General features: G+C 41.2%; 1 long non-coding RNA gene across 1 annotated transcript; it reads left to right on the top strand.

The window, feature by feature from the left end:
- Positions 1 to 1119: 1119 nt before the first annotated feature.
- LOC104968181 (uncharacterized) lies at positions 1120 to 9910 on the top strand. The gene is made up of 3 exons (XR_800807.1): positions 1120 to 1217; positions 8692 to 8777; positions 9696 to 9910. It is a non-coding gene; the product is annotated as an uncharacterized lncRNA (long non-coding RNA).
- Positions 9911 to 15269: the final 5359 nt, after the last annotated feature.

Below are 15269 nucleotides of genomic sequence, written 5' to 3'. Positions count from 1 at the left end.
ATAGCCATTGGACAGGTTGGCAGAATGATTCATCCCATAGTGTGAAGCATCAAAACCAATTTGCAGTGTTGGACATTAGTCTCTGTGTTTGTGTGTGCCGGTGATGTCTATATTTCTGAGGCAGTGTGTGTGAATACTAAGGTCAGGCTGACATATTGGTTTGTTGAAAGTATTGAGTTAGTGTTGCCTCATTATTATTACTCAGCTATTGGCCATGCAGACAAGAAAAATTGAAAGGTAGTCTATTTCTTTTTGTGAAGCTACAAGGCTGGAAATGCAATTGTTTTAGCAGCAGTTATAGCTGTTGTTTCTCTTGTTGCACATTATTGCATATGTGTATAATTATTGTCCTGGGTTTCCTTGGGAAATATTACTGCCTGGAGAAATATTGACTGAATATTTAGTTTTTGGACAACTCCCAAAACCACATGTGGAGAAATGTGTATTAAGACAGAAGGTACAATTAAAATTCTGACATTTAATTGTAAGCCAGTTAGAGGCAAATACGTTTCAGACCAATTACAATCCTGAGAGAATTATGGATTAAACAACTTCAATTTAAAGATATACATTTCAGGCAACATGTTTAACATTTATTGACAGACTTTCAAAGTTATAATGGATCAGCTTAAAGAAGTTTGGCTCCATAAAAGGAACTCTCATTACTTTATTTAGCACCAAAAAACAGTTTTAGCAGTTCATGAGTGTGATTACACTGCTTTAATCAGAAGCTCTTATGGGTTTCATCTGCATAAAAAGGTCCTCATCTTGGATACCTGGTATTTATTTTGGCATTCCCACTGTCAAGGTTAAAGGGTAGTAAAGCTAATAAACCCCCACTTTTTAAATAGCCAAGCTACTGTCAATGGGGACCACAGTTTTATCAATTCACCGAAAAAACCGTGTAAACCGAAAAAAGCAGAGGACCGTGAACAAATCCCTGTGGCACACCAGAAGTGATTTGCACGAGATGATGAACCAATAGTGAGGGTGCTATGGTTAAAATTAGAGCACCAGTATCAGATTACAGTTGTGATCTATGTTATATATGTGTCTCTTAACAAAGCACTGTCAGCAGGTTGGCTTAGAATTTGTTTTATAATTTCATGTTCTGGTTTTTTTATCCACAGATCTCCCCTGGCGGACTGAACAAACGAGTCGACTCTACGCCTGTCCTCAGTCTAATTGTGGTCTGACGGCACTCCCCGACATCAAAGGTACACCCACCTCTCTCTCTACACCTCCAGCCTCCTTTAATCACTTTGTTCAGCTCATCATTGCAGTAATTACATTTCCTGACAGTTTTTTTTGGTTTGCAAATCCAAGACTTCACTTTCTCTGTTATCTCTCCTCAAGAGAGCTTCGCTTCACTTCACTTTGTCGCTGAGGTACCTTGTTTGATTTTTATTTCAATACATTCAAGAGCTTTTTCCTCCAGGAAATGCACTGTGATTTCAATAATTCTCATCGTTGAATGAACTCAGGAAAATGCTTCACAGTTTTTGGTGGGTTTTAGAGCTGAGCAGGAGAGAGCATTTGTTCTGGTCTACACCGGATAGAGAACCAACTAATTCTGTGTTTGAAGTCTTGTTGAAGATATAACCTGAGACACCTAATTGCAATTTGCATGTCTTACGTGCATGTCTTTGCTTTACTTTAAACTTGGATTGACTTTTTGTGCCTGTTCTTTTGTTTCTTTTTACAAGTATGAAAGTATATCAGAAATAATAACTGATTTCCATGTCTATAAAGCTTTGTGCATTGCTTCTGGCATGTTCAAAGTAACCTTTTTGTTTCCACTTTAATCATATTATCCCAATCAAGAACTGACTTAAAGCTCATAGATATGCAGATGCTACTTGATGAACCTTGACCTGCTGACTATTAGCTGCTTATAATGTAAGAACTAAAGCTTTTTATTATATAATATCCGACGTGGAATTTCGGGTCAGAATGTAATGCAATGTCAACATTTAAATGGAAGAGAAAGCACTTTAAAAATGAAAACGTTACTCCTATTTGTAGAAGCTTTGAACCACCGAACTGTAGCATGTTTCTATCATGGTTAAGTATATCAGTATCAATTAGTCGAAATGAACTGATCCATCTCTTCAAAGAGACTAGAACATAAATGTATTTGCATCTAAAAGTATTTTTTATTTGTCATTGTTTTCCGGCCTCAAATATTCCACATAGCGAAGTTCAAAGGATGAAATAAAATCTGGATGGTAAACGGCTACATTCCTTTTCTTCGAGCTGTGAAAGTGATCAGCTATGGACTCCACAAGCCTCACTAAGCTTTACTTATCCAGGCATCACTCAGCCATACCCCTCTGGGAATTAACACTCACTTTAATGTTTCTCAACGCAACAATTAAGGACTAGAATCCTTAATGTAAGGGAGGTTTATTGCTGGTGACAGTGGATTTAAAGATATGTAGACTCTTAAAAATGTTAGTGACTTAGTGTGTCAGTCCAGTGTTACTAAAGAGTATTAGATATTGGAAATGACAATCATTGGCTTGTCTTCTCCCTGCTACAGTTCTACTCTAAAAAACAGTTTTGAAAAATATATGAAGATCCAGAGATAATGTTTTTCTTTATAAGTACTGTAGGACTTATTCAAACAGACTTTCGTGTGCATAAGTAGCACTTTCCAATACAGCAGATTGTCATTATGACAAATTAAATAACCATCAGACACTCTCAGCAACAGCTTTGACATATTCTCTTAAGAGCTTGAAATGTCTGGCTATGAAATTACTAGGCTCTTCATATTAGACATTTCCATTCTTACTTTTTAAGTCCCCTCTTTAAAGAGATTCTGGAAGTTTCGGGAAAAATGATTCTCTCTCTTTTTGTCCTGATCCAGTTATCAGGACCTGTCTGAAAATGAGCTGATCAGATTTTGGCAACTTTATGATGTCATAAAGATTTTTTGGCTTGTGTAACCATTAGCCAATCAGCAAAAAGTGGGTAGATTGATCATTATTCCAACCACCTCTTCCATTCACAAGCTGGTAGCAGTGGCGGCGCCAGGGTATGGCTGGGGTAGGCTACAGCCATACCAAGAAATGGCTTAGCCCCACCATGAAAAATTATGTTAAAGTAAGCAAAAAAAAGTCCTCCAACTCGTAAATTGCACAGACAGCAGCAAGATTGATTTCAGTAGCCACTTGTCTGGAAATTCCGAAGACTAGAAACGGTTTTGAAAACTTTTGTAACGTAGTGATCATCTTCTCAATAAAATATTTTTGCTAATGTCTTCTGGCCAATCAGAATCAAGATAACGGCGTGGTGTTGTTGCAGGAAGTCCCGACGGAGAATACTTTTGAAATAGAAATCAACACGTAATGAAATAAGACCCCACGGTTTGATGATTAATAGGTGTGTGTCTTACATTTTGACACACAGAACAATGGGGACTATCTACCCTTATCCACAATGTAAAGTAATTCACACAGCCTCTTCTCTCTGTGAGGAGCAGCAGGTTTAGCTTTCAGAACAAGGTAACAAAAAACTAAACAGGCTTGAAGTAATAGATTAATTTATTTTCTTCTCAAGAGAGTACCAGAATGTTATTATAATTTTATGTTAGTATTTCAAAATTGAGATTTTGATTGAGACAGGGACATAATCTAAACCTCACGCGTGGCGTTTCACTGTCAAGGGGGGCGATATAGCGTGTATGTTATTACATTGCAAATACTGACTTGAGCCACACCACTGTATGGGTTAGCTCTACCATAGATTACCCAACAAAAATACTCCGGAGCTGCCACTGGCTGGGAGCAGGTGTTTTTAAATACCCAATTGTGCCTCTGGGAGCTGCATCCTCAGATGGGCATATGATGTGTTTAGACAAATAATTAATTTGAGCTGCAATTACAGCCTCTAGAAAGGGGCAAATTGGCGGTGAGGGGGGAGGAAGAACCCCACCACCCTATATTCCCTAATCAGGTAAATGTTGCTAACTCAATATTGGGCACTGATGGTCACACTCAATTATCCTCATCTTTTACCTCCCAATCTGTTCCCCATCCCCCTAATAAACCCGTATCTGAAACTCCCAAGACACACGCCACATGTCGCTTCTGTTCTTGTAGGCCTACTCATTTGCAATAGTCCTCTGCTTTGAATCCTGATATACTGTAAGAGCAAAGTCAAAGCACTTTAGTTAAGCTAATGTGGATTTGTGGCTAAGAGTTAGGTGACAATGTCATCATGCCTTCCTGTAAATATGAATTATATTATATTTTATTTTATTTACTTGCACTGTTTTATCTGTTTGATTGTGTTGCACTGTTGGAGGAGCCTGTGACCTAAGATGTTCATTGTCATAACTACACTGTAGCTATTTACAAATGACAATAAAAGCCTTGAAAATGAAGCTACAGTTTGCAACAGGTTAGCAAAGCTTAGCATTGAGACTGGAAACAGCTAACTTTGCTAGGTTAAAAGGTAACTAAATCCACCTAGCAGCTTTCTAAAATTGTATATCTTGTCTGTTTCATCTGTAGTGACTCACCCTTCCAAGAACTAGTGGTGCCATGCCATTGTTTCAGTGGCCATTTTTTCTGAAAACTCAATAATCTGAAAACTGTCCCATTGGACCGAAAGCCCAACTCTGTATCCCAATAACAAAAGGCAATTTATCAACCCTTTGTTACGAAAACACACTCTAAAATCTTATCTCCCATAATGTGCTTGAAGATCTAACCATTGTTAGTTTGACTTTCCTCAAAGAGTAAAACCTCATTTGACTTTCCTCACACTTACATAACACTTGTGGGCTGCACAGCATGAAGGGTCTAACACCAATAACTCAGTGAATGACAGGTTCTCTTCACAAGTTCAGACTGAAGATTTGGTAAGATCTGCCCTTGGCATCTGTCAACATTGGTGGTTTCAAAAGGCAGTGAGTGGAGAGCCATCTATAATGTCCTCTGACTGCACACAGCAGACTGATACCAAGCCATTTTGTGATGGTTTGTATCAAAGGAACAAGAGATCAAATGTTTGGGTATACACAAATAAAATAATCTAATTTTGCCAATGGGGAAATCACCAAGGTTTCAGTTCAGGCAGATAGGACATGCTTCTCCTTTGAAGCATTATTTTGTGATGTAGTTGCGGTTTCATATAGGAATATAGCCAGACAGAAAAAAATACACTTCTTAAATGATTGCCAGTTTACTGCACAGAGGGGTAAAATGGCAGAGGGTCTTGTCATTGGAATATGCGAGTTTGATGGCCCTTGTGAATAAGATACCAAGGATTTATTTCCGGATTTTCCAGCGAGCCTTTGAAGTGAACAAATGCTGCATCTCATCTGCCGAGCCCGTTCAAATTGTGGACGGTGTGTGTGGATATATTTATTGCTGGGCTATTTTTAGAGCTGAGGATTCGTGCTGAAGTGTATTTATACTTGAGGAAAAGCCTTGCGACACTGAAGGTGGTAGTAAGGTTCTGCATGACCTCCAACCATGTAATATGAGCTGGTTTTTCCCTTCAATTAAAAAAGCAAACACCTTAAGAGTAGTCAAATCCCCAAAACGTTTCTTTCCTATGTAGAAAACGGTTTCATTTTTGATTAGTGACCATCCTTACCACTCGGAAATATCCGGAAGTGGCCATTTCCATCCCTTTCAGTTGAATATGATATGTTTCCGTCACATAAAGTTAGAGGCGTATGTAATTGAGGTTGAGGTTAAACGTGCAGACCTTTGCCATTTTTTGTATCCCCTCTGACGCAGACCATTAGCAAACATCTGTTGAACCAAAGCTTTAAAAAAAAAAACAAGGCTGTCATGGTGGCAGAGGGGAATTCTTCCGATGCCCCTCCCTGTGCTATTTTAAGTAGGCCCTGAAGTTTGTGTTTAATGATAAGCTGTGGGGCGTAGCTGACATGCCTGCCATATTATTCCCTTTACGACTCAGGAAGCAATGGCAACATTTCCCCCCAACCCTTCAGGGGTGTGAATTATTTAAACTCCATCATCAAGTATGTCCAATCAACATGGCTAATAGTACCCTTTTGCTGTGGGTTATCTCAAGTGGTGGATAGCTTTGGAAACAGACAAGGATGCTATTTTTGTAAGTAGGCATTACCCAGAACTGTTTCCATTCTTGAAACTGAGTTACCAGCTGATGACTCATGCCAATCAAACATTATGTATTTCATTTGAATTTGAACACACTGGCTAAGTAATGAGAGATCATGTGAGAGATCATTCATTCATATGGATGTGGAGTTGAATTTTAAAACACAGGCTCCCCGGTATCTATGCTTTGTGAGGAAGAGTGAAGGAAGAGTTGTGTCAGACGAGACTCCACTCCAGATAAATAAATGATCAGTCCGCCACAAACATCAAAGAGGGATTGTGTGCTTCAAAGGGAATAAGGGCCTCACAGGTCCTATAGTGAAGAATGAACACACACACACACACACACACACACACACACACACACACACACACACACACACACTCTGTTTCTATAATGCAACCTGTTTAACATTCTAATGGTTGCATCTGCATTGATCATCCTCTGCCGAGCCAAACCAATGCTCCTCAATCTGAGTCTGTTTCGGTGGCAAGACCAGCTGGAAGATACCCAAAATGCTTTGATAAAATGTGTCTCTTGAATCATTATTCATGTCTATGTTTTTGTAAATGCACCTTCCCTTTTTTAACCCTGTGGTGCCTGAAGAAGCACTCGCACATGTGTTGCTTTAAAGCCCTCATTCCTACAATACCTGACACAGCTTGGTCACAAGGTTTCATCTCACAGACACCGTTAATGTGCGCATAAATTAAGCTGACTGGCCTAAATTGACCATTGGTTGTGTTTTCTTTTCTAGCCTGAAACAAGTGTCTCTCTCTCTCTGGTTGAGCATTGTAATAATAATAATGTATTACATTTTGTATTAGAGCACTTTTACAGGTGCTCAAAGCGCTTTACAATGACAGATTACACATATTAGACATGTAAGAGTCATTACTGTGGACATTACCCACAGGAGTAAATGCGGGTTAAGTGTCTTGCCCAAGGACACAACGGCCTGACGCAGAGGCGGCTGAGGCGGGATTTGAACTGGAGTTCACCAACGCCCCTTGATCTGATGACCAACCACTGCGCCAAAACCACCAGTGTAGTCCAAGTGCAGGACATTATGTCACATCTGCATACAAAAAGACCAATTGCTTGTTCTGTATCTGGCAAAAATGTGCATATTTCTCACGATTCTTGTGTTGTGTCACGTTTTTAGTTTTGTGTGTCTGGTAGTGGGTGTTTTGCTTTTCTCCTTGTCATGTTTTCCTCCCTGTGTATTGTCTGGTCTTTCTCCCTGTGTTTCCTGTCTGTCGTTAGTTTCCCTGGTGTGTCTAATTTCCTGATTGTTTTCACCTGTCATCCCTTCTGTGTCACCTGTGCTCATCAGCGTCAGCCCCGCCCCTGATTGTTCCCACCTGTGTCTTATTCTCATGTGTTTAAATTCCCCTGTCTCCCAGTGTTCCTTGTCAGTTCGTTTTTGTCGATTGCCATGGTCAGAGCTTTGCTCTTTGGTACTATATTAAGTTTTGTTCCTCACCACGTGAGCGATTTTCATTTTGTTCTCTATTTTTGTCATCTCAATCTGAGATTAGTTAGTGACCATTTTCTGTTCATCGTGTTTTAGAAAAATAAAATTGGTAATCTTACCAATACTTTACCTCTGTCTCCCGGGTCGTGCATTTGGGTCCTACCTCCTAAGTGTTTGAGTTCTTAACAATATTAGCAGTATATTGACTCTTTATTAGTCATTATAAAACACTTATTAATGCCTTCTTCTACATAACCATATTCTAAAAGTAATAGGCTCATATTGAGCAGAGCATATTAAGACCAAAACTCATGTACAACAACTTCCTTACTTTCAATAAATAAGCACTAATTAGAGGGTTATTGAGGGAAAACTCTCAACTAAGGGCCTATTGTACGAGGTGAGGGTCTGAGGACAGAGGGTGTCGTTTTCTCATACTGATATTCTGCACAAACAGTGATGTTGTATTTGCTGTAAAGTGTCTTTACTGTAGGGTATTTTTATTATATGTACAGCACTTTGGCTCGACCAAAAATCGTTTAAAAATGTGCTATATAAATAAAACTTGATTTGATTTGATTACTTGTAGAATAAGGCATTAATAAGTGTTTTATAATGACAAATAAAGAGACAATATACTGCTAATATGCATGTTAATGAACAACTAGTTGATGGTTACTTTGTGTACCTTAATATAAAGTGTTACCAAGTGTGCTTGTAAAACAAAGTAAAGTTAAATAGAAATAGACGTGGTCTGGATTAACCCACTTTGTGGCAAATAATGAGTCCCTGTTTCCTTCTTCTCTGTTCAGTATTTTCCTTTGAATGCAAATGTACTATTTTTAAAGCACTGCATATGCACATTTGTCATCAAGCAGTTGACAAAAGAAAAACAATATGGATCAAAACCATCAAGAAAGACATGCTTCACAAACCCTGGATGTTTAAAAAAATATGATCTCAAAATGCTTTTTGCACCTGTTTGATTACCATGTTTACCATTAAGGGGAAATACGAGTCTGAGGAAGCACATGTTGCTTTTCATTTGTATTAACATCTTGCTTTTTCTTTTTTCTCTTCCCTTTGTTGTTCTTCCCCCTCTCTCCCAGCTCTCCGTTACTCTTGCTGTCTCATCCTTCTTCTAAGAGTGGGGGATGTCTGTTTTCTAACACCTTTCGGCCTGCTTATCTACTCGGTCTGTATTGCTATAATTTGGTATTTTCCAACCCCATTTGTTATTGTGCCTTTAACCCTCTTGATATCATGCCACCATCGGTTATGGGTCAGGGTGTGTGTGACAGTGATATGCATTGTAGCTTGCAACTCTTATCCAGAAATCTCGATTGTTCGTGATAGGCAGTGTGGTTCCAGGCCTGGGTGTTTGTTTGTTTGTTTGTGGGAAGCCTGCATGTGTTGGATCCGTGCCTGAAACAGTGCTTTTGTGTGTTATTGCTCAGTGCATGGCTATATCAAATGAAGACAATGCCATTCTTTCACGCTAGCTATGATTGTTCATTTATAATAGGGTAACATCATTCCTTTCCACCATTTCAACTCCAACGTCCAAAAACAATAATCTTTGTTTTTGTGACTGTGCACAGCGCTGTTTCATTCCCCTTTGTTGTACTTGCTATTGGAGGATCATATTTTCATTTTGCTGCACTCATATTCCAGCAAAACGTTTTATGTGGTACTTTTAATTACAACAAAGACTCCAACTTCTGAAAACAAAACTTTAATTGGCACCCAGCAGAGTGTCTTCCTTGCTATGCTGGGCTTCCAGTATCAGAGACTTCTCCATGCAGTCAAGCTGTGTGGGGAGAATCTCAGCTTGTCCCTTCAGGGTACTGGCTCTAGAAAGCACCGTCTAACTTAAACATATTTGACTGTAACAGATATACTCTCTGATCTACCATAGTCATCCAGTCATCCATCCAAATTGTTCCATATTGATGTGTCATGTCGGTCTTTTGTTCATGTTTAAAGCTTCTACTGAATGGCAAACGTCCTATCTTGGCGTTGACTTTGAAATTGCATCAGTGTGTTGATGCCGCTCGCCCAGCCTGTTGGGTTAGGGTGTCTTTAATGACCCCCTTCTTTTCCCTCATGGAAGATCTGTACACCTGCGACCAACACTGGACATGGAGGACTATGACGTTCGCTCGGCCGCCAGCATCATGGCCTCGGTGAAAGAGCAGGAGGCGCGTTTCGAGCAGCTGACCCGAGCCCTCGAGGAGGAGCGTCGCAATGTCACCCTGCAGCTAGACCGCTCCGCCCTGCCTCCCAACACCCCAACCAGCCAGCCGCTAGCATGGCAGCAGGTGGTGATGCAGGTAAATGATGCCAACGCCCCCGTCACGTTAAACCACCAACCAGCACCACCATGTGTCTACCTGTCTTCCTCTTGAAAGCGTCATTCTCTCCTGCCCCCTTCTTTCATCCGAGAAAGCCCATTGCATCGTCATGTCTCCTCATGGTCATTGCTTTGCATAATTGTTGGGATTCAATCATCTCTCTGTTCAATTTCCCTGTGATTTGGGGACCCTGTGTCTGAACCCACTGTCCCTGGTGTTGTGCAATAATCTGCTCTGTGGTGACTCATCTTCGAAAGGCAAGCTGATGAGATTCAACCTCTCATTTCTTCCTACGCCTCCTCCTTCTACGCCACTGCTTGCCGTTAAATCCCATCTCCTTTCGCCCACTGGTCTTTCATATTGTCTGGAGGTGCTGCTGATTGGATGTGGCCTTTTGCCCAGCTCTGGCCAATGTGTCTGGGACATTTGTGTCCTGGCCTGTGCTCCTTTTCGATGCTGGCGGACTCTCTGCAGGAGCAGGAAATGTAAGAGGCAGAAATTAGACTGCTTTAATCCCCCCCAAAGATGCCAGCAGTCACAACAGCCCATTGATTTACACGGGAAAGAAAGAGCATCCTCTCAGACTGTACACATGTTTTACTAACCATTTGAGCGCACTACTTGGCACCTGCATCACTTTTAATCATGGTAAAGCTGGCAGCCTCATGTTTTATTAATATACCAAGACGTATAGAGATGAAACTGCTTCGCCTGCATTTGCCTTTGGTTGCATTTGCCTGCAGTCACATTTTGTTAACCGTCGTGTCAGTGTTCATTTTAAAAAGGCTTGCTGCCAATTTGGCCTCAACACGAGATAATGAAGAGGATTTGGAAGTATAGCATCATAGCAGGGTAAAGAAAAATGGTCTCCCACCACAGGGGTAATTTGCTGCTTTTAAATATTTGTGTGTGTGGTAAGAGTGAGATACCCTCCCCTCCTCATAAATGGCTCCATGATTCACTACACAGTGCTTGACATCAAAGGCGGTGAATTAACTCCCTCTTATGCACTCACTCACAAATCAGACTCACAGATAACCTCTACCCTGGTTGTTTGAGCAATTGGGAGTCAATTGAGCATAACGTACTACAACCATACCCAATAGTACTTCACTTTGAAATGCCATTCGGTCACCAGGCATTTGACATCAACACCTATAAATGCCAAAGCAAATTGGATGTACGGCTGGTGGGGGGGTGGGGTCAGTGTCTGCTCAGGGGCAAGAAGCTTGGCAGCGTGTGCGGTCAGTCGAGAGAGGGTGTGTGTGTGTGTGTGTGTGTGTGTGTGTGTGTGTGTGTGTGTGTGTGTGTGTGTGTGTGTGTGTGTGTGTGTGTGTGTGTGTGTGTGTTGCACCATGGGGCCATCTCCATTTTTTTTTTTTATAATGAGGGGGTATGAGCGATGAGGATTGCATCAGGTTGTTCTCTTTTTTTTTTTCTGTCTCTTCTTCACTTAGTTCCTCACACGCACTCCCCAGGTTGCAAAAATATCATTAACTGAGAGTCCGGATTCACAACCCCAGGGTTAGCCTTAATGAGGCCTGACATTAACTAAAGTTGGGGTCAGACAAGAAAAAGTGGCTTCAAATAGACACCTAATGCGAGTGATAAGCCACTCATTGAAATGGCACACTTCGTGATGTTCATTTCGGAACAGATCGGGTCCAAAGAACAACTAAAAAACATGCAACAAAGGCAGCGAAAGGTTCCTTTAGTTCACATAAATAAGTGTGTATTACTTAACACATTCACACAACACTTTGTCACTTCAACACTTCACCTTTTTTCTTGAAGCCTCCACCCTCAGTTTGCTGAGTTTAACACGGCCTGCTCTTCAGTCCAGTGCACTCTGGGTGGAGGTGAGGCATGGCCCTGGACTGCAGCCAAATGACTTATAACTAATCATACGGTGATGGTTTGACAGTGTTATGTGGAAATATGGCAGTCATTTCCTCGTCAAGAAAATGCGTGGTCCTTCTAGCTATTTCGTTCGGTGACAAATCTTCTTGTTACGTGAACATTACAACGTTGCATAATAGCGAACACTTTGGCTGCTCAGCTCTAAAGATGGCAACGTTCGATGGTTGGTCGGTACACCACTTTAGTTATCCTGTCTCTAATGGGAAACCAGAGAAAAACATTTATTCCTGAAGTTAGACATGCTGTTGACCCTGGAGAGCACATTTTTGCTAAACCTGCCATTCAAGAGCATTGGTTGAATTGCACACATCCCTCCTCCTTGACAGCAATCCAGGCTTTCAATGGTGGGTCATTTAAACTGTAGGAATATTTTAACTGACAATGAAAAACAGTCAAAATATGTTGTGTTATCCTAACTAAAGAATTACTGCTGTCACCACTACACTAACAATAAAACAGACCACCCATGCAACCAACGTTAGGTAGCTGAGTATCTTTTATTACCCTTTACCTTCTAACACCATTATTGACCCATAAAGATGGAAAGTACAGATAACTGTCATATTGGCTCCAATATAAGAAGATAGATTATGTTCAAGCATTGCCAAAGTACAGCTCTGGCAGAGACTTAGCTTAGCTTTACACTTTTTCGACACACCATTTTTAAAGTCTTGTGCGGTATCGATATAACAGTGTTAGTCGCCACATTGCATCATTGTCTTGCGTCTCTGGTCTGGTGAAATGACTAGAAACATTACATTTTATTGATATCTATGAATTTGCAGCTCAAGCGTTTAAGTCTGCAAGAACTATATTTAGCTAGACATCATGTTTATTGATTATTAGCACCAATATGTCTATGAACAACCTTGTCGAACCAACAATGAAGGCAATTTCGCATTCAAATTGAAGCTATGTAAGAATCCCAGGTGGTTTTCATTGCTCAAAGTGCGCCAGAGAGTTGAATGTTTTCTTTGCTTTTTATTTGTCATACTGGAGGGGAGACAAAATAATTCACCGAGCCACAAATAGCTTAGATGAGTGGCTTAAAAATAGCATTTTATGATATTTAATTTGTCCCTGTATGATGATAACACGGGGTAAATCACAACAAGGCGCTTTAACACTCGTATTGGAAGTGTGGGAGAGGTCCTTGTAAACAGCACTGGCCTACTTTCCCAGACCTTACAAATTGCATTCAGATCCTTACTCACTTCAATATAACACCTTGTGAGTTTCAGCCAAGGGAGAGAATGAGACGGTGCGTTCCTGTAAGAAACATCAGAACAATGCTGTCTGACACTCCATTAGCTTCCCGGATGAAATTATCAGTAGAGATTCAGTGACACGGACCGAGACGCCTTTCAATCTGCATCCTTACAGCCCCAACACGACAACACTCGCATGCTACGATCGGACCCTTTCTTCATTTGATATTGTGGTAATTGATTTTAGCCTGAAGGAGCGTTATCGCCGAGGCTCTGTAAGGTCAAGTGACGCATGGGGAAAGTTGTATGTACGGAGAGAAAGGCAGACAGCACTCAGACAACCACGTCTGCTTTGAGCTAAAGGAGAAGGTGACCTCATTTTATATACAGCAGACGCCTGATCCATCTACCCATTACCGCTGTCCGCCATGTGCACTGATCCCATCTCGCTGCATTGAAAAGCAAACTGTGGGTAAACTCCACTGTGGGTATCGCTGCTATGTTGTAAATGTATTATCTTTTATCACACGACAACTATTGCACGTCTGACCATCCTGGGGGAAGGACTCCCTCCTCTGTTGCTGTCGGGTTTCTTTGGGAGTGTTTCCTTGTCCAATGTGAGGGTCTTAGGCAGTCGCGGTTCTAGACCAATTTTACTGGGGGAGGGGCAGGCTCGGGCCAGTTATTTCATGAGAGGGGCACAACAAAAGCGGGTTAAAAAGACAAAGACAGTATAAAGTAATTGTGTAAAATAAACATAAAATACAGTAACGGTATTTGTTTTAGTAACTTTAAGTTACAATCTAATTAAAAAACAGAAACAGTATTTGCTTTCATAAGGTAATGAACAGTTTAATCTCCACTGTACATCCGGGTCTCTGATTTGATTTAGTTCCAATAAATCGTAATATTATAACCTTTTTTTTTTTGGAGGACGGCCACACGGGGGTCCCTGGTTAGTGTCACCCCCCCCTAGAACCACCCCTGGTCTTAGGACAGAGGCAGTCATATTACATTACATGTTATTGTTAGACGCTTTTATCCAAAGCGATTTACATACTCAATACTGTGGACAATCCCCACAGGAGCAATTTGGGGTGAAGTGTCTCAGCACAACGACATGCTGACTACAGTGGGGTTTGAACCTGTGACCCCCTGATCCAAACACCAACCCACTGCACCACACGCCCCCTTTCATATTCTGCACAATCTGTAAAGCCCCCTGAGACAAATGTAAATGTGTGATGTTGGGCTATATCAATAAACCTCGATCGATGGATTGATCATGAACCGTTGGTGTTCAGATGTTATATTCAGCGGGCTTCGCAGGCACATCATCCTCTTGTGCAAATGTTGTGGGAAGTTTTCAAAGGCTTGTGAGCTTCAGAGAGAGGGAACAGTGCAGCCTTTGATCTGTGTTGCTGTCTGTGGTGAAGATGTACAGGCGATGGCACAACACTCAACCAACACTCGCTCCAGCCGCCCTCCACCCAACTTTCATCCCCACAGAAGAAACCCCCCCCCCCCCCATAGCCCTGTCTGGGCACAATGGAAACAAAGGACTAAGGGTGCTATAGTGACAGAAGATCTATCCTCTCACTGGCAGGGCCCGGGAGCCCCTGTTCTCTCGTAAATCAGCTGCCTAACAATGAGCCTTAGTTTACCCCCTTCCCTCCTCCATCTCCCCCTGTTTGTTCCCCTCGCTGTGCCATCAGAAACATTCTCTCCGCCCATAAACACCCTAATTACCTTGGTGTGAAAGTGCCTCCTTTGTTTATCTCTGTATACCACACTGTTCCCGTACCCTCCCACACCACTTTTGCAGCCTCCAGATAAGTCACATTTCATTTTAATAATTTTGTTGTTGCTCATTTTTCTTTATGGAGCAACTCATCATGCTTGCTATCAGATATTAGGAATGTAAAGGGCAGAAACTACAAACATCCCTCCAAGTTTTTGCAGCAATATGTGTTTACCTCCTGAAGATACCTTTCACAAAAATGGACACATTGGGATCAAATTTATTACAACGTTTATGGCTGGATGTCGTTATTTTGTGCATCCAGCTGAGATTTTTACGATTATCATTTCCGGGTCAATACCCTCGCTTTGTCAACGTCACTGTTTGTTGATCTATGTTCCAATGTTATCCCTACCTTGCTTTATTTCCCTCAGCAACGCTTTTGTTGTTCCTGTGGTTTTATT

Source organism: Notothenia coriiceps, unplaced genomic scaffold (genome assembly GCF_000735185.1).
Source record: "Notothenia coriiceps isolate Sejong01 unplaced genomic scaffold, NC01 NC01_scaffold00002604, whole genome shotgun sequence".
Classification (NCBI taxonomy): Eukaryota; Metazoa; Chordata; class Actinopteri; order Perciformes; family Nototheniidae; genus Notothenia; species Notothenia coriiceps.
This window is presented reverse-complemented; position numbering and strand designations above follow the sequence as displayed.